Here is a 23,637-nt window from a genome sequence, read left to right as displayed (position 1 = left end):
TCACTTACAACTCTTCATACCCTGATCACTGCTACTTCACTTACAACTCTTCATACCCTGATTACTGCTACTTCACTTATAACCTTCATACCCTGATTACTGCTACTTCACCAATAACCTTCATACCCTGATTACTGCTACTTCACTTAAACCTTCATACCCTGATCACTGCTACTTCACTTAAACCTTCATATCCCGATCACTGCTACTTCACTTACAACTCTTCATACCCTGATCACTGCTACTTCACTTACAACTCTTCATACCCTGATTACTGCTACTTCACTTATAACCTTCATACCCTGATTACTGCTACTTCACTTATAACCTTCATACCCTGATTACTGCTACTTCACTTAAACCTTCATACCCTGATCACTGCTACTTCACTTAAACCTTCATACCCTGATTACTGCTACTTCACAAATAGCCCTTCATACCCTGATTACTGCTACTTCACTTACAACTCTTCATACCCTGATTACTGCTACTTCACTTATAACCTTCATACCCTGATTACTGCTACTTCACCAATAACCTTCATACCCTGATTACTGCTACTTCACTTAAACCTTCATACCCTGATCACTGCTACTTCACTTAAACCTTCATACCCTGATTACTGCTACTTCACAAATAGCCCTTCATACCCTGATTACTGCTACTTCACTTACAACTCTTCATACCCTGATTACTGCTACTTCACTTATAACCTTCATACCCTGATTACTGCTACTTCACCAATAACCTTCATACCCTGATTACTGCTACTTCACTTAAACCTTCATACCCTGATTACTGCTACTTCACTTAATCCTCCATACCCTGATTACTGCTACTTCACTTATAACCTTCATACCCTGATTACTGCTACTTCACTTAATCCTCCATACCCTGATTACTGCTACTTCACTTATAACCTTCATACCCTGATTACTGCTACTTCACTTAATCCTCCATACCCTGATTACTGCTACTTCACTTAATCCTCCATACCCTGATTACTGCTACTTAACTTATAACCTTCATACCCTGATTACTGCTACTTCACTTAAACCTTCATACCCTGATTACTGCTACTTCACTTATAACCTTCATACCCCGATTACTGCTACTTCACTTAAACCTCCATACCCTGATTACTGCTACTTCACTTAATCCTCCATACCCTGATTACTGCTACTTCACTTAAACCCTCATACCCTGATTACTGCTACTTCACTTATAACCTTCATACCCCGATTACTGCTACTTCACTTAATACTCCATACCATGATTACTGCTACTTCACTTAATCCTCCATACCCTGATTACTGCTACTTCACTTAATCCTCCATACCCTGATTACTGCTACTTCACTTAATCCTTCATACCCTGATTACTGCTACTTCACTTATAACCTTCATACCCCGATCACTGCTACTTCACCAATAACCTTCATACCCTGATTACTGCTACTTCACTTAAACCTTCATACCCCGATTACTGCTACTTCACTTAAACCTTCATACCCCGATCACTGCTACTTCACTTAAACCTTCATACCCTGATTACTGCTACTTCACTTAAACCTTCATACCCCGATCACTGCTACTTCACTTAAACCTTCATACCCTGATTACTGCTACTTCACTTACAACTCTTCATACCCTGATCACTGCTACTTCACTTACAACTCTTCATACCCTGATTACTGCTACTTCACTTATAACCTTCATACCCTGATTACTGCTACTTCACTTATAACCTTCATAACCCGATTACTGCTACTTCACCAATAACCTTCATACCCTGATCACTGCTACTTCACTTAAACCTTCATACCCTGATCACTGCTACTTCACTTAAACCTTCATACCCCGATCACTGCTACTTCACTTAAACCTTCATACCCTGATTACTGCTACTTCACTTAAACCTTCATACCCCGATCACTGCTACTTCACTTAAACCTTCATACCCTGATTACTGCTACTTCACTTATAACCTTCATACCCTGATCACTGCTACTTCACTTACAACTCTTCATACCCTGATTACTGCTACTTCACCAATAACCTTCATACCCTGATCACTGCTACTTCACTTAAACCTTCATATCCCGATCACTGCTACTTCACTTACAACTCTTCATACCCTGATCACTGCTACTTCACTTACAACTCTTCATACCCTGATCACTGCTACTTCACTTAAACCTTCATATCCCGATCACTGCTACTTCACTTACAACTCTTCATACCCTGATCACTGCTACTTCACTTACAACTCTTCATACCCTGATCACTGCTACTTCACTTACAACTCTTCATACCCTGATTACTGCTACTTCACTTATAACCTTCATACCCTGATTACTGCTACTTCACCAATAACCTTCATACCCTGATCACTGCTACTTCACTTAAACCTTCATACCCTGATCACTGCTACTTCACTTAAACCTTCATATCCTGATTACTGCTACTTCACTTAATCCTCTATACCCTGATTACTGCTACTTCACTTAATCCTCCATACCCTGATTACTGCTACTTCACTTAATCCTCCATACCCTGATTACTGCTACTTCACTTAATCCTCTATACCCTGATTACTGCTACTTCACGAGTAACCCCTCATACCCTGATCACTGCTACTTCACTTAAACCTTCATACCCTGATTACTGCTACTTCACTTATAACCTTCATACCCCGATCACTGCTACTTCACCAATAACCTTCATACCCTGATTACTGCTACTTCACTTAAACCTTCATACCCTGATCACTGCTACTTCACTTAAACCTTCATATCCCGATCACTGCTACTTCACTTACAACTCTTCATACCCTGATCACTGCTACTTCACTTACAACTCTTCATACCCTGATTACTGCTACTTCACTTAAACCTTCATACCCTGATCACTGCTACTTCACTTAAACCTTCATACCCTGATTACTGCTACTTCACAAATAGCCCTTCATACCCTAAAGTACTGCTCCTTCACTTATAACCTTCATACCCTGATTACTGCTACTCCACAAATAGCCCTTCATACCCTAAAGTACTGCTCCTTCACCTATAACCTTCATACCCTGATTACTGCTACTCCACAAATAGCCCTTCATACCCTAAAGTACTGCTCCTTCACCTATAACCTTCATACCCTGATTACTGCTACTTCACTTAATCCTCCATACCCTGATTACTGCTACTTCACTTAATCCTCTATACCCTGATTACTGCTACTTCACTTATAACCTCCATACCCTGATTACTGCTCCTTCACTTAATCCTCTATACCCTGATTACTGCTAATTCACTTATAACCTCCATACCCTGATTACTGCTCCTTCACTTAATCCTCCATACCCTGATTACTGCTACTTCACTTAATCCTCTATACCCTGATTACTGCTACTTCACTTAATTCTCCATACCCTGATTACTGCTACTTCACTTAATCCTCTATACCCTGATTACTGCTACTTCACCTATAACCTCTATACCCTGATTACTGCTCCTTCACTTACTGCTCCTTCATACCCTAAAGTACTGCTCCTTCACCTATAACCTTCATACCCCGATTACTGCTCCTTCACTTACAACTCCTTCATAGCCGCCTATTCCTCCACTGGAGTTGAGGTCATGTAATAACCCCTCCAACACACTGGAACAATAAAGTAACAACAAAGGAACATATTATGCAAACCATCAAGTCACGATTCAGACATATTTCTTGACATACAATTGCTTGAGCATGTAGCGTTTTGAAAAAAAAAATGAAAGAAGGTATTACCAATTAGCTTCATTTACCGTCCTATAACATTCAGAAAAAACAAACTTTATTCATGATCTGTCGGACAATCTACGATCTAGATGCATACGCCACAATCTGGAAAACCCATAACCTTCAATGTTATATAATTATTTCAGTAAAACAAGCACAACAATATTCGCTGTTAAGGAATTAAATAAACTACCCCAACTTAAGGTTGATTTAGATTATGTGTGCGTTTCAACTCTGGCGAGACAATAACGGAAACATGTTCAGCTTCGAGATGTTGATAGTACAAACACATAATGTCTGGAGAAAAGCCTTCCTGCTGCACTGAAATAACAAAGAGAGTTTGGGGTTCCGGGGAGGTGTTGAAATCCTAATGGCCCCGGCCATATAGCTGGAAACTCCTGCGCACATACCTGCGAGTGAAACCTTCACATGGCGAAGAACGCATGGAGAAAGAGCTCTCACTGTAAGGTGCTCGTAGATGACGATCAGTGGATGAATATTGGGCTTGACGCAGCTTGGCACATTTACTTATATATCGGCGCGTCAAATTGTTATGGGGGGAAGAAGATTTAAGAGATCGATGAGCACGGGTTTGATGCCGACAGACCAACGATCATAACCAGGGAGAGTATGGGATTCGAACGGTCAAAGGACAACGCATAGCTGAGGGACGCTAAAAGTCTTTTACGCCCCTTTGCCGTGACCGGATCCGCTATACTTAAGTCTGAATACGAGATTCGCTACTATCATTATCCTTGACCTATCAGAACAATACCAGCCTGCGTGTTACACCAAAGTGGTAAACGTGTACGGCCTACGTTTCCTCCAACATTAGGCAGACACGTCGTGATATAACATAAAGCTGCCTAATCTGAGGTCTGTCTCTTTAAGTCTCGAGGCTCCACTGATAAATATATTTAACAATCCCTAATCTGAGGCCTGTCACTGATAAAGCATTAATGACAACTTTCGAAATAAATAATGTAGTAAATACATATCTCCTATTGATATTGAAATACCATTTAGACAAGTTTCCATTTGTTTCACATCACATATGGACAGTACCAAGTCGGTGTGAATATCTACATAGCAACTTCCCTAAACATATTTTGTCGAACGATCACGGGTTATGAGCGTCTATCCGGCTTTATCCCAGATATCATTATGCCAGACAAAAATCTGAGAAAACAATATGTGCAAAACTGGACTTTCTTATTGATAACATGTATGTTAAGTTTGGGGATAACACATTTAAGTAGGAAGTAGGGATGGTCATGGGCACCAGCTGTGCTGCCCTGCTGTCTCTTTCTGTTTTCGAGTCAGGTAAAGAAGGGAATTTAACTAAGAAGTTTAACTTAAGCCTCGCGTATGTCGATGATATGATATATTTCAAATAGCCAGTTGCCCTGAACTGATTCTCTCACAGAGCTTGACATGAAACAGACCAGTGAAATTGCCCCATCTGTTTCACACTTAGATTTCCCCATAAACTTTCAGAGTAACACAAAACTAGAACCCACAAGTCCGTGGGACAACAGACATGATTTCAATATTCCAATAATCAACTTTCCATTATGTCCAGCAACATTCTAGCAGCTCGACATTTCCAAACTTTCGATCTTCAGTTAGATTGGTCTTTCTACGAAGATTTTAAATAGTTGCTCAAAAGTTATTTGGTTTGGGTTACAACAGTCCAGGCCTTAGTGAATCTTTCAAAGTGTTTATTGGCAGACAAGTGGAGGACACTTCCAAATGTGACGCATCAGTGACCGAAATGATGTCAGATACAGTTCCCTGTTTTGACTTGTAACCTGTGTTTCCGAGTGTTATTTTTCGGATAAACATTTGACATAACATTTGTTTGTGTTTTGCCACCGATGGGGCAAAAATTGACTCTGCTTTACGCAATGATTTCTTATGATTATGGAAAGTGCTCTGTCATTTATATTTACATGATGTTTAATTTGCACTAGGTTAGTTTAGTTTCAACATATTTTGCTTACAGAACATAATTGGATTGGACGAAAGTGATTAACTTACGATACCCCCTCCGTATTGGAATATCAAGACATATTAACATCAATGAAATTTATACATGTTTGTATATGTATGTGAAAATATGTTCAATTTGCAGTGGAACTTATATTAAACAATAGGATAGGTAAAGCAGTGATAACTTACCAAATGTGTGACTATGTAACACGATACTACGAGGGGTGGCGAAGAAATCTGAGCCTAACTATGATGGACTGCACTGATCCACACTCTTCTGCAAACAATACTGGAGAGCCTAGATCGCACCGGTTTTGAAGGTTTCCTCCTTGTGGAGTAAGAACTCCTCCAAGCATAATGCTTACCAGGCAGTTCTTTCGTCAATTTTGGGAAGAGGTGACAAATTTGGAATGCCAATTCAAGTGAATGACGGCAACAAATTTGTGCGCATGTGTTTTGTCCTGGTACAACAACACAGCTTCAGTGAGTTTAGCCTTGATATTCTCACGCAGTTGCCTAAGCAGATCCGCATAAATATTGGCCATTACATGGTCCGATCTTTTTGGAGGTGGTTCACCAGTCGGATTCCTAAGTAATCATAGAAAACCAAGCCATCATCATGTCAGCTGACGTAACATACTTTGCTTCTTCTTCTGAGACTTTGGATGTTCCCGCTCCCTGGTGTTTAGTCTCTGACTGATAGTGATGAACCCAAGACACACTCAAAGATACAAATCGCTCAACACGACGTAAATTTTCACGAAAGATGATGAGCCTGCCAACACCTCTTAACAATGACAAAGGAGCCTCATCCCCTAAAGTTGACAGCATGTCAGCATGGGTGGTGGTGCTGGTGTGCACACGGAATACCTAGTCTACCTTGAATTCCGCAGAAATATTCTGCCTGGTTGTGTATTTGGTTAGAAGGCAGCCTGTAAGCATGGGAAATACATACAAACATAGGTGTTCACTATATGTAATCACCGCTTGCTGGTGGTGTACAATATGGCTAATGTGATGGTCAGGTGTTAACGATACGTAATCACCACTTGTTTGGATTGTACAAAAGACTGACCGGGATCACCTCACGTACCCACTTTTGAGTGGATTATTAACAGTGTGTCATTGTGTCATTGCTCATGCCATCACCCACTGGTATGACTGCTCGTTGTCGCAGCATTCAATGCAGTCAAAATGCCACAGCATTTCAAGGAAGTTCCCACTTAATACCGTTACTGCAACAGCGTGATGACCTACTGTAACTATTTCGCCCTGGGCAACGTCATAGAAATAATGGATTGAGGTTCTTGTGGGTGTAATGACACACACGACACACACGATTCCTTACAGTGTGATATATGATTGCCGATGCAAATTCTTTCAATACAAAGATCAACGAGTGAGTAAGTGAGTATGGTTTTACACCACTTTTTGCAAACTCCAGCAAAATCACGGCGGGGGGACACCAGAAATGGACTTCACACATTGTACCTATGTGGGGAATCGAACCCGTATCTTCGACGTGGCGAGCGAACGCTTAAACTACTAGGTTACCACACCGCCCCCAAAGGTCAATGGACTGGGACTGTTTGTCGGTAGTAATTTCACTTTCAGGACAATAACATTTAGCAGACACCCTACTCTAAGGTTTGTGTATATCAAACAGCTATTTAAACGAAAGGTCGTGCGATAGTACAGTTGAAGCCAATGGCTTAGATATACGAAAGATGGACAAAAAGCTCTAAGCCTAACAAACAAAACCAACAATTGTGAAAGTGATTTTAAATTTTAGTTTTTAACATAATCTCACTGTTTTTCAAAACACTTCTCATATTGATGGTGAAGCTTTTCAGTTGCAGTAAGGAAGAAGTTTCCTTAAGTCACCCTGCAATAACCATTCACTGCAGCTTTGAGGTCATCTTTTCGTCATAGCGCTTTCCACGAAGGTATTCTTTCAGTTTAGGAAACAGAAATCACTTGGTGCCAGGTCTGGCAAATATGGAGAGAGGGGAAGCTATTCGGACCCACGTTGTCGCACAGCATCATTTGCAAGGTGTGAGAAGAGGCATTGTCATGAAGTTAGTAGGACTCCAGTTGTCAACATTCTTCGCCGCTTTTGTTTGATAGAATCTCCCAGGCGATGAAGGAAATCAGCAGAGCAATGGTTATACGTCTATCTGACAGTATAAGTTCTTCTATCTCCTTGATTACATCTTCATCCATGGAAGTTGAGGGACGTCCAGAATTAGGGTCATCATCATATGATAAAGGCTTGTTCTCCTAGCCTTACACATAGCTGCCCAATGTTTAATAGTGGAATAGCTATAGCACTTATCCTAATACACATGCGGCCATGAATTTCTTGGGGAGTACTTTTTTTAAAGTGAAAAACTTGATGACTGGCTCGGTTTCTGTGTCTACTTGGACCCCAATCACGTTCAACTGGCTGTCACTAATATACAAACGGCCTCAACAAACCAAATACACTTGCAATGAACAATGAAAGTTAGTCAGGCTTAGAAAGATAGAAACAAAGTATAACCTATGTGTAGACCTGAACATATCTATCGTTATATCAAGGACGTCACAGTGTTTACCCCCGAGTTATTACAGTCAGATACTGATGATGGCACACAAATGCCTTTATTAAAAAGGGTATGTCCACATTCTGTCTATTTTCTATCCAAAGACGAACAGTGGCATTTAGACTTGGTTATTATATTCAGTTAATTACTTAAATGCAGTTGACTTTCTACAGCTCTACTATTTACAATAAAAACACCAATTACATATCTTGTGAAATTTCAAGGATTTTAGGAATGCATACCACTGTGTAACCATTTTACGTTTTATTTTGCATTTGACCGCCGCACCTGCCACTTTTTACATAGTAGAATTATTATCATTCGTAAAAGTGTCTACCTTTTAAATATGAATAAATGAACAGACGCCAAATATACAGCGTTCAGACATGAACCTTTATTTATCTAGTTAGATCCCATTATCTCGAACAGAGATACGAAGGATTCGAGACATGAGAAATTATCACGAGTCAGTTTAAACTTATTGTCGTGTGACGCACCCTTTTCAGTGGAAGTGAGATTGTGATAACAAAGAGGCATGTTGATATGGTCACGTAATGTTTGCTATTCTAATACTTTGATCTATTAACAAAACAAGTCGAAAAGGGCAAGGCAAGTGATGTTCATTCTTCGACACAATGAGCTCCTTTGTACTCTGAAGACACATGTATCACCTCGTTTTGTCGGCTATATCAAAGTCTGTGTTGAGTGGCGTGTAAATAACGAATAAATAACATCATCTAAGTAGAAATATGTTGATGTAGTGACGTTTTACTTCTCTTATTCATTCCAACAGTAAGACAAATGCCAAGTGTTCATATTCTACATTGGTGACATGAATAACAAACATGTCGACAAGTTCCGAAGATAGAGTCCAACTCACTTCTCACCCATTGAGGCAACGATGAGGAGCTTGCTTACAACTTCTATTCTTCTGGTAAAATTACAATAACTCAAATATGCCACAGTCCTTAGCCTAAGAATTCTGCTCAAATTTGAAATAGTTCATACATACATATGCTAGTGTAGTATACACATGAACAACTATTCAAATAGTAGTCTGCAACAATGTGCCGTAATTTTCCCTTCTATTTGTTAAAATGATAAAAACGCTGTTCACAACTTACATCTGATCGGATTAAACTCAAACAATGCTTACAAAACATAAGAGCGCTCATGGAGAATAAAGTTTTTTCTACGTCTTAAGTAAAACATATTAAATATCTTACCTGCACAGAAAATCTTTCTTGGGGGCTATTTTACTTCAGGAGTTGTCAAATCACGTAAGTCCTTTTGCACACCTAATTCCATTCCACTGAGACCGGTTTTTCTCTTCCGCGCTCGCTACGATGTTCTCGCCCAAGCTGGGCTTGCTCGTGATGTGATCGATTAGATCTAACTCTGATGTTCTACTAGGCGGCAATCATTCTTCAGGCCAGAAATACTCAGCGTGTAAATGTCAGTTGATGAACAGAGATAACCCCCCGCCTGCAACTACGGCCAGGCTGATGATGTCGGGTCCGTCCGACATGTCGTTTCTCTGTAAACCAATGTTAGGTCGTCGAATGTTGACACGTTCGTATTTATTATCACTGCGCTTTGAGTTATTTTGGTTGTTTGTTATTTCCAGAATCGCTTCCCACCAAAGGGTGTACCTGTAGATTTAATTCAGTCAGTGTACAGTTTATTAATGGGCAGGAAACATATATAGGTTCCCGTGAACACGCCTGTACATTAGACTAACTGAACTTTACCATGCACGCAATCACCTTAGTCTTGTTTTTTACATTAAGGTATGGACTGAATACTCAGTGGGGCATTCCTTTCGTTTGTTTGAAGGTGATACAGTGGTTCACGCACAATTAAATCAATACGTCGTTTAATGTTATATTTCAGCATCTTCTTCTCAAGATATTTCCTCCTTGCTCAAATAGCCGTACGGGTATAGTAGCGTGTAATAGTTGGCTTCCATACAGTCTCTACAGTTACAGAGCCACCCTTTATTAAGCGATAGGTATAGCTATATGTTCTTAAATTATATAAGATAAAGTATACTTTTATAAATAATGCACATATAAGAAGTTAAATTCATATTTTGTAGGTATCATTGACAAATATAAGTCATGTAACAGTAGTTATTTGGATTTTTCAAAAGAGAACAATTTCATTATGAATTACACGTGTATTTTCACTGAATGTTGTGTAAGACAAGAATGGCTATGCCGTAAGCTTAAATCTACGTGGCATTCTCTGCCTGTTTCTGTTAAGACTAACTTTGTTTAACTCCATCCTACACCACATATCCAGCATGTCACAAGTGCATGTATGACGTATGACGTATGACGTATGATGTATGATGTATGGTGTATGTGCAGTCTCAATCAAGAAGTTGAATGGTTGTTAGGGTAAAGTCGGTGAATACGTTTTAGGTAGTGCTTAATAAACGAGGCGACATATAAGAGAACTAATATTAACTGCGGTCTCTTGACATGTATTGTTCATTGATATAATCAACAGTGTTGTTGATTTTCCATCGTGGTTCTCATCACAAGAGTGTAAACCTAGTAACAATGAGCAATAAACGATCTTCAGTCCACCCTACAAATGTATTCAATTGCTTCAGTGTTTTTCTCTAGCTGTGTGCAACATCTGACGCTAACGACAATGAAGACAAACATTCCTAGCCACGTACCACACAGCATGACTTGTGTGATAGATCGCAGTTTGATAGTAAGGATCTATTTGGAAGACGTTCCTGCTCTATGTCCCCACAGACAGTCCGTTGCCAATAGACAAGCATCGGTGGCGACTTGAATGAGAAACGATTGCTTCGTTTAACCCAAAGAAAAAATCCTATATTTGATAGCTATTTGTATGTTAAGTGTAGGCGTGTGATTACATTTCCTTGTTCTGTGTGGTTTTTGAGGTCGGGGAAAGATGTGTTTTGATCGTTAATGTTAAGAAGGATGAACATGGCTGGTGCCACTTACACAGAATAAACGTGTTCAGTGGACCAGACCGCTTACAGCGTGTCCATCGAGGTGAGCGGACCATGCCCTACGTGTAGGTATAGCAGAAACAGAAAGCCCAATGTATATCCTATTGCTATTTTCATATACCCGTTTCTACTTTAACATAAATTATATTTACAGTCGCACTTATTAACGGAATGCATATCAAGTGTTTTACTTTACATTGGCGTTTTGTACATGGGGGAAATGTATTTCTTATGTATACGTTCTGATCGCAATGTTTGTGATGTTGAGCTACTTGAAACACTATGTTGGTCTTGAATTGTGTATGTATATAGGGTATATCCTGTTAATTATCAATGAGTGGGTACTCAAATTCATCACGACTCCGCCATGAGGATGCCTGGGCAGAATAGGTCCAAATACTTCACATTAGTCGTAAGATCCTACTAGAATGAAGATAAGTTGAATGTATGTATTTGTACCCCGGTGGATAGTTTGTTGCCTGCGCTGTCCACTCGACAGTTGACAGACGAACGTGATACAGCTCAAATATTGCTGACTGCTGCGTGACAAGACATCCCCTCGTTTTCATACCGACTAAAAAACAAGTGTTTGTATCTTACATATTGAAAATGAATTCTATTTTTTTACATGGAAGTATATTTTTACTATCTATTACCATTCCTTATTCAGTTTGTGTACGTCTTTGTGAGTTGCAATCTATGTAGTAATAGAGGGTATCCAAAATTATGTTCTTGAAGAGTGAACCACGAAAGTCCATCTAGGCTACAGGTCAGTGGACCATCAAAATACATGCAAGTATACCCTCCAGGTTATATATACTTGAAATGAGCAAATATTATGTATAATAAACCTGAGCACTCAAGACTCATGGATTGCTAATGGCTAATGGAGATCACTTTACAATCCACACGACTCTTCTTCCGAAACGAGGACCACAGTTTGATCCCAATAATAGGACTGTATTCACATTTTGAAAGAAATTAAACTTCCGAGAAAATAATTATCTATTTGATAAAATCATCTTTGAAATCGATACTGACCCCGATAATGTAGACAGCCTGCTCTTCAGCACAGTTTCATCATCCACGTACCTGACTCAGACCGGCAGGTACAATTCCTGGAATGCTGATGTACATTCACAGAAGGATTCAGGCGTGTACTTAGCTTCAACTGTGTTAGGTAGGACAACAAAAGGTTAATATGATATGTTTATTCATGTCTGTGAGAAAGTATTGCAGTGTATTTTGAGAGTATTTATGTGCTGTTTAAGCTTCTCCTGACAAGGGAAGAGGAAGTGGCATACATACATTGACCCTGTTTTCCTTATCTTCCTCATCTCTGACAATAAGTCAATATCTGCTGAAAACACATGGCACCAGATAGTTCGTAACAGTGTGTGACAAAACATGTTGACAGGAAAACAATGGAAGTGTAGGTGTCATATTAACATACTATGTAAAGTGGATTGCCCTTTGATGTTATAAGTGCGATCCTAATGTCTTCTGATGATGTTTTTGTGTAGAGTTAATTGAAATCTGATGTGTACTATACGTCTACAGATTTGTTCACGAGAGTCCATTGTGATTGTGGCGAATGATAACAAAGTTCTATGGAAGCCGATATTGTATATCAAACGCGTACTAAATCTCCTTGCTTCCGTGGCACGAGTAATAACGGGGACCTTCCTGTATTTATGAGATGATCACCAACTGCCCATCGACTTAATGCATAATACATCAACTCTAAGACATGCAGTCATTTTACAATAGGAAATATGGGCAAACATTATTTATTTGAATACAAGTGTTAATATGAGAATCATCACAAAACACGTAGCCTGCTAACAAGAGAAAGGATGTCTATAGATTACTATAACACTGCAGCATGTACCAGTAGTGGCCAGTAGGTACCAACCATAATCATACACACTGTTGGATACCATGCATTATGCAAACAATATTTGCGCAGGTCATATCTAAACTGCAGGTGTTGAAACTGCCTTAACACAACTTCGATCGTAAAACCCCAGTGTGCTGATCTGTATAATGTAAATGGACGTCTGATCCTGATCAGTGTAGATATGTGGGCCAAGGAATCAAATCGTTCACACACAGATATAACCATGACGTTTACTCATTTCCGGAATTCAGTCAAGAGGGTTCAGTCAAGTGCTGCAGCCTGATGTGATAGCGGTGTAGACGGGCAAGAACACTTCACATAGGAACACATGTTGTCAAGTCGTTTTCAGTGAATCGGTTTGATGATTAAGCTTACCAGGTGCAAGTTTAAACATCAAACGGATTCACTGAAAAAAATGAATTCCTATTGTCTTGATGTGGAAAGAAACCAATAAGTGCCATAATAACTTTAAATATGTAAAGGAGATGTGTCAAGGAAAGACATTTGTTTAACAGATAGAGATATGACTGCCCATTTGAAATCGCGAAACACTCTCCCTGGTGAAAGAAAAGTATTTAATAGATTGGCATACTCTACCTATAGCGCGAGATGCTAGAATGACATCGAAAGTAGCCAAAATGGATGGTTTTATTTATACTCTACAAAATCAGTAGGGAATCATGAAATATATATGTAAGGATCGGTCGTCAGAAGAAAGATCAGTTTTGAAAAATGACTGCCAGAGACAGAACGGTTTGGGAACCACAATCTAACAACACCCGAAACATTGCACTTGGACCATGCAGTTCATCCGTGAACGTGAGTAGTTGGTTATTCTTTTTATGACAATTCGGTGAAACGTTGGTAAACGTCTGAGACCTGCATCACTTAGAGCTTTCCTCCCACATTAAGCCGACACGCCGTGATATAACTGGGATACTGTTAAAAGCGGCGTTAAACCCAACTCACTCACTCACTCACTCGGTGAAACGTATATCTACTTTTGCTTTAATGCAGCACCAATGAACATCATTGTTTATTCAGCAACCATGATCAGAAAAAAATACAAAAAACGGAATGGTGAAACATATCATTTCCTGACTAAATAGAAACGAACACGGATTACGAGTGACAGCCTCTTCTTCCTCCAACCTGAGAAAGTAATAATGGTGTAATAATAATTACATGGATAAATGTTAAGGGAAACTGACAAATTCAAGACAATTCGCAACACGTCTGGAATCCAAGAAAAACTTTAAGTCAGATCAAAGTTATTGTGCCGTATCCCATTCACCATGTTGGAGGTACACGCTGCTTGCATTGTCCTGTGCATGATGAGCATCCAGCGTTTTAGGCTCCTCGCCATAAGAAATTCCTTGCTCTGGAGTATCTGTGCCTGAAGGAATCAGGTTAGGGATTTGATTCTTGGTAGTAGCGCAAAGTAGGGTTGGTTAATCCCGGTAACAGTCTGTTGGGCGGACATTGTAGACTTGGCATCTAAGCCGTGATTGGGTGAATTTCCAAAATTAGAACCCTTCATCAGAAACCACCGTAAGCATGTGCTTATCTCGTACATGAGTCTTGTGCTTGTCAGTCTTTAGGTAGACCAAATCGCCCCCAGATATGTCACATGATTCGACAAGAAGACTGCCAAGAGCCTTTAATTTGCTGTTTGAGGAAGGTGTGAAGAAGTAACTGCAGGAGAATGAGTTGTCTATAGCACACCGGGGGATTTTCAACCGTAACTTGATGTCTCTGAGTAAGCTCTTCTCTAGCAGAAAGTCCACCTTATCAGATCCTGGAACTCAAGTTGGATTCTCCAAGACGGAGGCTTACAACAGATACTGGACCAACTGGGCCACCAATCTTCAGTGGCCTTTTCAGCCACATAATTTTTCTTAACGTATTTGGAGGAGCCTAGTTCCAAACGTACACGATGCTTGAAAAATGATTGGATTTTTAGCAAGAGACACAAATCCTGGAGCGGGATCAGCTCTGATAATGCAACCGTTTGAGTCAACATGTTTCAGGTCTGCTGTCAGCATGATAATTGCATTCGTAAATCCTCATGTTATACACAAGGTATGAGACACGACTGGGTGAAGGATGGAACTGTCTCGCGAAGCACAAAGACCAACTGTCCGTAACGTTACATAACATCTGCAGCAGTTGAACAGCACTATTGGTTGACTGCGGGTATACTTGCAAAGTGAAACGTTTGAGAGGCATACGCAGATGGCAAGCCTCAGAAAGACAATGATGCGGCCTTATCTCTGTCTTAAGTGTAGCAAAAATTATAATCATTATCATCATTATCATCATCATCCGGGACCTCCTCTGCACAGATTCCCCAACCCTCTGATTCTCCTCGTCCGTCCTTTTCTAATGATATTGGCATGTCCTTTGGACTCGTCAAATGCAACTTTCTAGAGAGGGGGATCAGTCAGTTTACTCGGGGTAGGAGTTATTGACCATCTCGTGGAAGGTCAGGTCTATACATACTTGGGAATGCACGTTAGGGACAAACTCCAGAATGCCCATATCAAGGACAAGTACAAATGTAGACTGAAGAAAATGAGGAGTTAAGAGCTGAATGCTCGCTCGCAATAAAGTCACAAATACTTATGCTGTACCAGTCCTTCCGTATTCTTTTGGTGTTGTTTATTGGACGAAACAGGGAATTCAGGGTATTAACACCCTCACACGAAGAATCCTGCCTGACAATAGATCCCACCTTCATCTCTCTTCCCTCATTCGCTTATAATGGGAGGGCATGGTTTGATTAACGTAGGGGCTCTTCATGTTAGAATTATAGTTTGTACTTTTGAACACATTTATGTTTCTGATGATCTTCTTGTGAAGCATGCAAAGACTCATGCATGCAAAGAAAACAAGGCATTCCACAGTTTTCTTAAACGAGCCAAGGATTCGGGACATAATCTCAATGTCAGTGTTGATTTTGATAATGGTTCTGTACTGCTGTACGGTACGGAAATGACTGTCAACCAAGCGAAGTGCTATATCAAATCAGCCCAGACTCAGATTTTCAAGGAGAGGCTATCTGAAGGACCAATGCATTGGGTTTATGTGAAGTGTGTTGAGAAGGTCAGCAACCCTGCAGAGTCTTTCGCTTGGATGAAGTAGGCTGGCCTGAAAAGTGAAACAGAAGGTTTTCTGTTTGCTGTTCAGGACCAGTCACTTCCCACTCGAAACCATCAATGTGTAATTTTGCATCAAAGTGTAAATATGAAATGTAGATTATGTAATAAATTTAATGAGACTGTCCAACACGTTGTCAGTGGATGCCTAGCTTTGGCACAAACACAGTATCTTAAGCGACATGATGGTTTAACTCGATCATTATTTTACTGTCTTCGCAATTCTTGTGGTTTTGACACAGATGGTACGACCCAGAATATGTAGAGGGCGTCATGGAAAATGATAAATACAAAATTATTGGGAATAGGCCCGTTTACAGCCTCAGACGTATCCAGGCCAACAAACCTGATCTTGTCCTTTTTGATAAATCCAATGAAATCCTTAACATCATTGAATTTTCTGTCCCTTTTGACACTGATGTGATTGACAAAATTTAAGGCAAATATGTGGACCTTGCTTTCGAAATGTCACGCTTGCATCCCAAGCACCAAGTTGTCCGACTCCCCATTGTTCTTGGTGCCTTAGGTTTGGTACCTCCCAATCTGTTGACTGACATTGGGAGAGTCCCCGCGTTTGCTGCCAGGAATACAGCCCTTCTGACGAGATGGGTTCGACTAGGCAGAGCTTCGTGGAAGAAGACCTATTCGTTCTCTTGGCCGCTTGTGGAGGGGGCAAGGGCCCTCCGCCTAACAAGCCTGACTGTGCCAGGATCAACCCTCTTTGCTGCAATTATTTATTTTAATCTGTAAATAATAATAATAATAATAATAATAATGATGATGATGACCATCATTCTCAGCTCCCTGGGGAGTAAAGAACCCAAGCTGCCCATGAGGTGCTGGAACATTAACAACCACATTGACATCTCATATATCTACTGAAAATCTGTTTCAGTTGGTGGATGATAAAACGAATGTGTAACGCTGTTAGGAGTCCATCATTTATTTCTCCTGGTGCAACAATACATTCCCGTTTTGGTTGGAATTGGACTAAGAGACCACCACTTGCAATTGTGGTCGACTTTAAGTAATGCTTAACGCCTGGAATGTCTGTTACCTTCTTACTTGGTCGTGTTCCTTGAGAGAGGTGTGAGTGAGTCGGTCTGAGATCTGGACATTCATTTGCAGCATGACTGAAAGGCATTTGAGCACCACCTCCCAGATTCGGCAGACTCTTCACTCTTACATACCAAACTATTTCGATCAGTGCACTCACTCATATAGTCAGATTGGATATTTGCAGCTCCAGCAATGTGTGTGACTTAGTACCTGCTGATCATAGAAAGGAATGTTGTTACTCTTGTACAGCGAAAAAATCACAGAGGAGCTTGTTGTTGGTCTGAACGCAGGGTCAACTGTCAGTTAAGAGATGTGATTATGATGAAGTTGCCGTGATAATGTGCAAAGTGTATGACGGCATCTCCTATAGACAGAGCCTCAAGTTCACATGGAACCACTGTATTTGAAGCTTCTCCAGTTTAGCATTAAACAATTCAGCAATATACGTTTTGGCATCTCAATACAAAGAGAGGGTGGCTGCAATTCCTTGTGTCTCAATCGAATCATCTGTTACAATACAAAGATGGTCTGTTGGACGAAGAATGATAATCGTCTTGCGCGACGTTAAAGTAGACTAAGCTTTTCTGAATGCATCTCTAAGATTCTCCATCCAGGTGATTTTCTCGTTGGATTGTCTTCCAGCTGTTGCAGCATCTAGAGGAACCATTCCCGGCGTATAACCATGCACAACACGGCTTAATCTTCGTAAGCCCAACAAACGATGTCAGGCCCTCAACTGTGGATGGGGGTTGAACAATAGAGTGCAACGTAATTTTGTGGGAGCTGGCTTTCAAAATTCCTTTACACCTAATCCATTCCAAAATGTTTGTTGACTTCGGGCTTATAACCGTTTTGGAGACACTGAGTTGTAGATTATTGCGTTGTTAGGCAGAGAGCACCAAGCACCAGTTGTAAAGAGCTTCTTCTGCTGTGTGCCACCGCAAAGTAGATCATCTGCCAACTTGACTACACGACCATCTTTGAGAAGATCTAATCACCCAACACATCAACTCTTCATGTAAGATTCCAACCCTGGCATTCTCATGGTGCAGCATGTGTAGACCCGTATACCTTTAAAATGGGTAACTATACCAAAGAACTTCATAGAGTTGTGGAACAAAGGTATCTAGTAGAACGATTTAAGGAGATCAATCATTATAGTGAATTTTCATTTTTCAATTTCCTTCTGCACGCTATCCACACTGGGGGTGAGAACTGATTCTGACTGGCAGTACTGGCCGATCTCTCCAATGAAGTAACCACTCGACTTTCTCCATTTGGTTTTCCAAAAAAACAAACCATGTTGAAGTATTCAACTGTTACGTTGACCTGTTTCGGTTCAGCAAACACTCCCTGATCCTGAACCCATCAAACTTGGCCTGTAGTTCATTCCTGGCATCACGATTGTAATGAGGGAGCCGTCCCTTTTAATGTGGAGGTAATGTAGTACCCATGTTATCGACTTCCTGTGAGTCACCACTGGGACCATTGTTTTTCGACACTGATGGCTCAAACACCAGATCAAACTCCTCCAGAAGAGCAATGAACCTCTCGCTGTATTTCTGATCCAAGGATGCTAATAGGATCCAGTGATATATCCTGAGAGAATATCATTGAAACTTTGGGACACTAGTAACACTTTCATGACTTTGACTAGGACAGGACATGTGGCTGATCTGACAAAAATGTCCATGGCCCTTCAGGGTGTTTTCATTGACAGTGGTATTGATAATCCTGATCATGTGACCAACAGACTCAATTGCCTGATAAGGAGGCCAAGCTTACTCCTCAACATTTGTCAAGGTTTGGTGCTAGTCAGGTGGTGCATCTTTAGGAACCCTGGCATCAATGAACTGACTTGGCAAGAGTTGTTTGATGGGAAGGAGCCCAAAGCAAAAATGCACCAGTAAGTCACGCAGTGGCTTGACAACTTTTTTGTTGAACATAGCACATGGCTTTAGAATCTCTGATGACAATCTGATTCTTAGCAGGGTGTGTTGCAATGTCATAGACCTTATGAAATGGAATTCATGCAAGCTAATCAATATTAAGTTGCTTAACTATACACAAAGAAAAACGTTAAGCACGACCATATTTCTGAACCATGGCAAATGGCAAAAATCATGGCATGGGATGACTGACCACAGGAGCTCGGCGATGACAATGTCATCGGATAGAACAAACATTCGACAACAAATAAAGAAGATATTGGTGAAGTGTGATTGAAATTTACTGACAAAAACATCATGGTAACACAAGTACTGTTTTTGACCAAGGATTAAGTAAACGACTTACGTTTACGTCCATGTGAAAATCTCTATTTGACATGATATGTGAAACAGATCAGTAATGGGTATAACCACCACGTGCCCATATGACGCATTCCACCCTACGTCTCAAGCCTCCAGTCAGGCGTTGGATCTGTTGAACAACAACCACTCCTTATGCAATCCTGCTTCCAATTGGCGTAAATCTTGTACGAGGGGATCTCGTGCATGTATGTGCCGCCCCAGAATATCCCAAACATGTTCAAGGGGGTTCAAATCTCGGCTCATTCTGGGCAGGGTAGAGTCGTTATTGCATTGGCCCTCATGTAATCCACGCCTGCATGCGAACGATGAGGCTTGGCATTGTCATCCATGCACTGAGGTCGAGTAGCAAGAGGATGGTTGTCAAAATGAGGAACGACGACTGGCCTTAAAACGTCACGGATGTACTGAGCCTCTGTTGAGTTACCCCTTATGGTGACCAAATCCAACCTGCAATCACGAGAGATACACCCCCACACCATTACCTGTTCTGTCGCGCAATACACCATGCTCAACGAACAGCTTTGTGATGATCTCTCAACAAGTGACGCTTTATGACTCGTCAAGCCCTCAGTCCTGTTGCTTTCAGTTGGTTACTGACGGTTCTGGTGCTGAAATGATTGGGTAACCACGGCTGTTTCAGACGAGTACTTGTTAAAAAGGGTTCTCGGCGTATGAGACGAAGAAGGTCCCTGTCTTCGCGATGTGTCGTCACAGGAGGTCTTCCGGATCTGGAACGATCCTGTACATCCCCGGTCTGTGCATGTTTCCTAACTAAATGGCTTACGACATTTCCGACCAATGGCATTACAAGACATTCCTGCGTTATAGATGCCGATTATTTGCCATCTTGTGGCGTTTGATAATCGCCTTCGTGTAATGATCACCCAATGTCATGGAATAACTTAAGAAAGCGGTTTTATCTTTTGAAAATACTGCTTTTAGAGATACTCGAGGGTAGCATGCTGCACGGGCATACCATGCATGGCCCGTGGGCTTTCGTCACGCAGGACTGATTACATCATCTTGAGAAAACATAATTCATTCCCGTAATTATTTCATGACTGTTACAAATATTTGGACCAAACAATAATGAAATGTATTAGGGTGTGCTTAACTTTTTTCTTTGTGTATACTAAAGAATCAAGTTGGAAACAGTCATCTTCTCTTGTCACAGTGCAATGGACTTCCTCTACAACCTTAAGTGATGTTATCCCATCAGCTTGGCGAGCCTTTTGAGAGGCACTAGAGATAGGGAGATGGATGTCATTGGTGAGTTGCACCAGTGTCCAATGTCAGACAAACAGGTTGACGCTGATGAAAGGTTTCACACTTGATTTGTCTTATTCAGCTCCTCATCTTCTTCTAAATAGTCACCTGTCTGGTCACCTTCCTCTCAGGAAAACCGTGAAATACCTGACATCATGTGCCTATCATACTCTGGTAGAAACCTTAAGTTCCTTACTATGTTGGTGTTGTAAGCTTGGCGGCCGGCAGTTTTGCTCAAGACACAATGTTTGCTCAAATTGAAGTGTTTTTTCTTCGACATTGGACCTTGGTTCTGATAATTCTATCTTTGGTATGTGCTGTTAGGGGTAAAGCCCGGAAACTTTTAGTATACTCGATGCTACAAAGTTTGTCTAACAATAAGGTGAGTGCTGGAAGATTTCTTGTTTAAGTCATGCAAAAGCCTGGTTGCGAAGTTCTGTACATATTTTTGTTTAACAAGCTGGGGAAGACCAGGGTATATTAACTGCAACCACATTACTATTATCATATTTTCCATGGTTGGTGAGAGATCTTCATCAGTATTTGCGCCTACAACATGATGGAAAATGCCACAGCCTGTGGAGAACAGCCTGACTTCTATTAATGCCACACGCCTCTGATACAGTTCCTCTGAACGTTCGTCGGTCTGTAATTTTATTTCAATAAGTGAGACCCCGTCGCGTGAACGCAAGAATGTTGATGATGTTTTTGCCAGATGTCTTTGACTGATGTAGAGATTTTGATAATAGAATTTCGTAGAATTGGCCGAGCATAAGGTTTCTGTACAACTGTTCTCCGTCGACGTAGGGAAACATTTTCATCGTCATCCAGCAGGCCAAATTGAGGGTCAACCGTAGTCTTTTTTCCCCAACCTTCGGCAAGAAATTGTGCAAAATTCTCACCCAACGACAAAATATACTCACACGCAAAAGAAACGCAAGTCGAGTATGCAGTATATATGTTATTTATTTTGAACAGTAAAGACAAGAAATACTAATAGGGCAAGATTGACAAAAAATTTACTAAAGACAATTTAATGGATTAAAAGGCAGATGACATAATTGGGTTTTTTTTCAAATGTTTAGGGGCTTACACAGTTTCGGGTCAATACCCAAAATGTCAGTCAATACCTGTTGTGACCACCATTAGCATTGATCACTGCGTTGTTAATTGTGGTTATCTTAATGTTGAAATGACGGGCAACATCTTGGACAGACTCTCCAGCTACCAAACGTTCGACAGCCTGGTTTCTCTGAATTTGAGTTAGGGGTGGCATTGTTGACCAAGGAGTGGTAGGTCCAAGAATCGGCCACAGTTTTATACCCGCTACAGTTCGTGACAGTTCGTGCATTTTCGATTTCGCGAGAAATGGGTGCATGATACCCACATATTCGTTTTTTATGTTGCGTTTTTACTCGGGGCTTCCAAAATGCAGTCAAAAATATTGATAACACTATCAGGCTTCACTACATGCTAAAACGCGTATCAATTTATGGTTCCGTGTTTGTTACCTATTTGTTTAAAACCACTTGCGTTTCTTTTGCGTGTGAGTTTATAAATCAGATTCTGTCGCCAATTCTCAAAGGAGTTAATAGTTTCGTGTTTGGTGTATTGCCAATGCGTTTTGGCCCATCACGAAGTTACATGCACCTCCACTGCACGGACAGTCAGTTTTAACTGACACGAGATACTGACCGACCGTGGATATATGAGTGTAAACGATGGCACCTGCGATCCTGCTTGTCGGAATCTTGAGGTGAGTTAGATCACAGCTGCCACCATGCCAAGGAACAACATCGATCTCTTAACACAATGCGGTTATTCAGCACCGTGGTCAGAAGAAAGTACAAAAAGACGGAATCGCTTTTAACTTGCGCCAGCCCGAGTTCATGTTACTTTCAAGAGAGTAGACATTGTCTCTATGCACCTATTCAGCATGCCCGAACACCTCGTGTTGTACCACCAGCAACAAAATGACACATTCTAGCCAGGCGCTAATGGTGTTTAGGGCATAGACACTGGGGGAATCGAAGATGTTCTCGTGTAATGTTTTCAGATGAATAGGCGTGGACGTGTCTGGAGGCGTCCTTACGAACGTCAACGTGAGGAAACATGACATATTTCGGGGCGAGTCATGGTATGGCCCAATATTGATCGAGTCATCTCAAACGTACAATATTTGAATACACACCTCTGTCATGTCGTCTCTCTTGGTTCTGTGCACCCTTACACTACAACGCGAAAATGTCCTGTTGATTGTCATGTTATAACTAATCCTTACGTTTTGTTATCCATCCATTACCATCACTCAATATCTTTGTATTTCCACAATCATTTGTTATTTTCGAATATCCCCTATTATTTTGGAAAGTATGATCGAGTCTGGAGCAAACAAACCAGTCACTGTCATAATGTGCAAGGTCGTTGGCCGTAATGTATGATGACATGCATTCAACCAAGTCACCGAGCCTGACCACCCGATCCATTCAATCGCCTCGTACGACAAGCATACGTTGCTGGGGGCCAATCCTCCGAGGACTAGTGGTTCTCGGAATATTAAGTTTGCGTGTGTTGGGTTCAAGAGGCGGTTTCTG

The sequence above is a fragment of the Haliotis cracherodii genome, unplaced genomic scaffold, assembly GCF_022045235.1.
Source record: "Haliotis cracherodii isolate W230 unplaced genomic scaffold, xgHalCrac1.p SCAF_16, whole genome shotgun sequence".
NCBI classification, from domain to species: domain Eukaryota; kingdom Metazoa; phylum Mollusca; class Gastropoda; order Lepetellida; family Haliotidae; genus Haliotis; species Haliotis cracherodii.
This window is presented reverse-complemented; position numbering follows the sequence as displayed.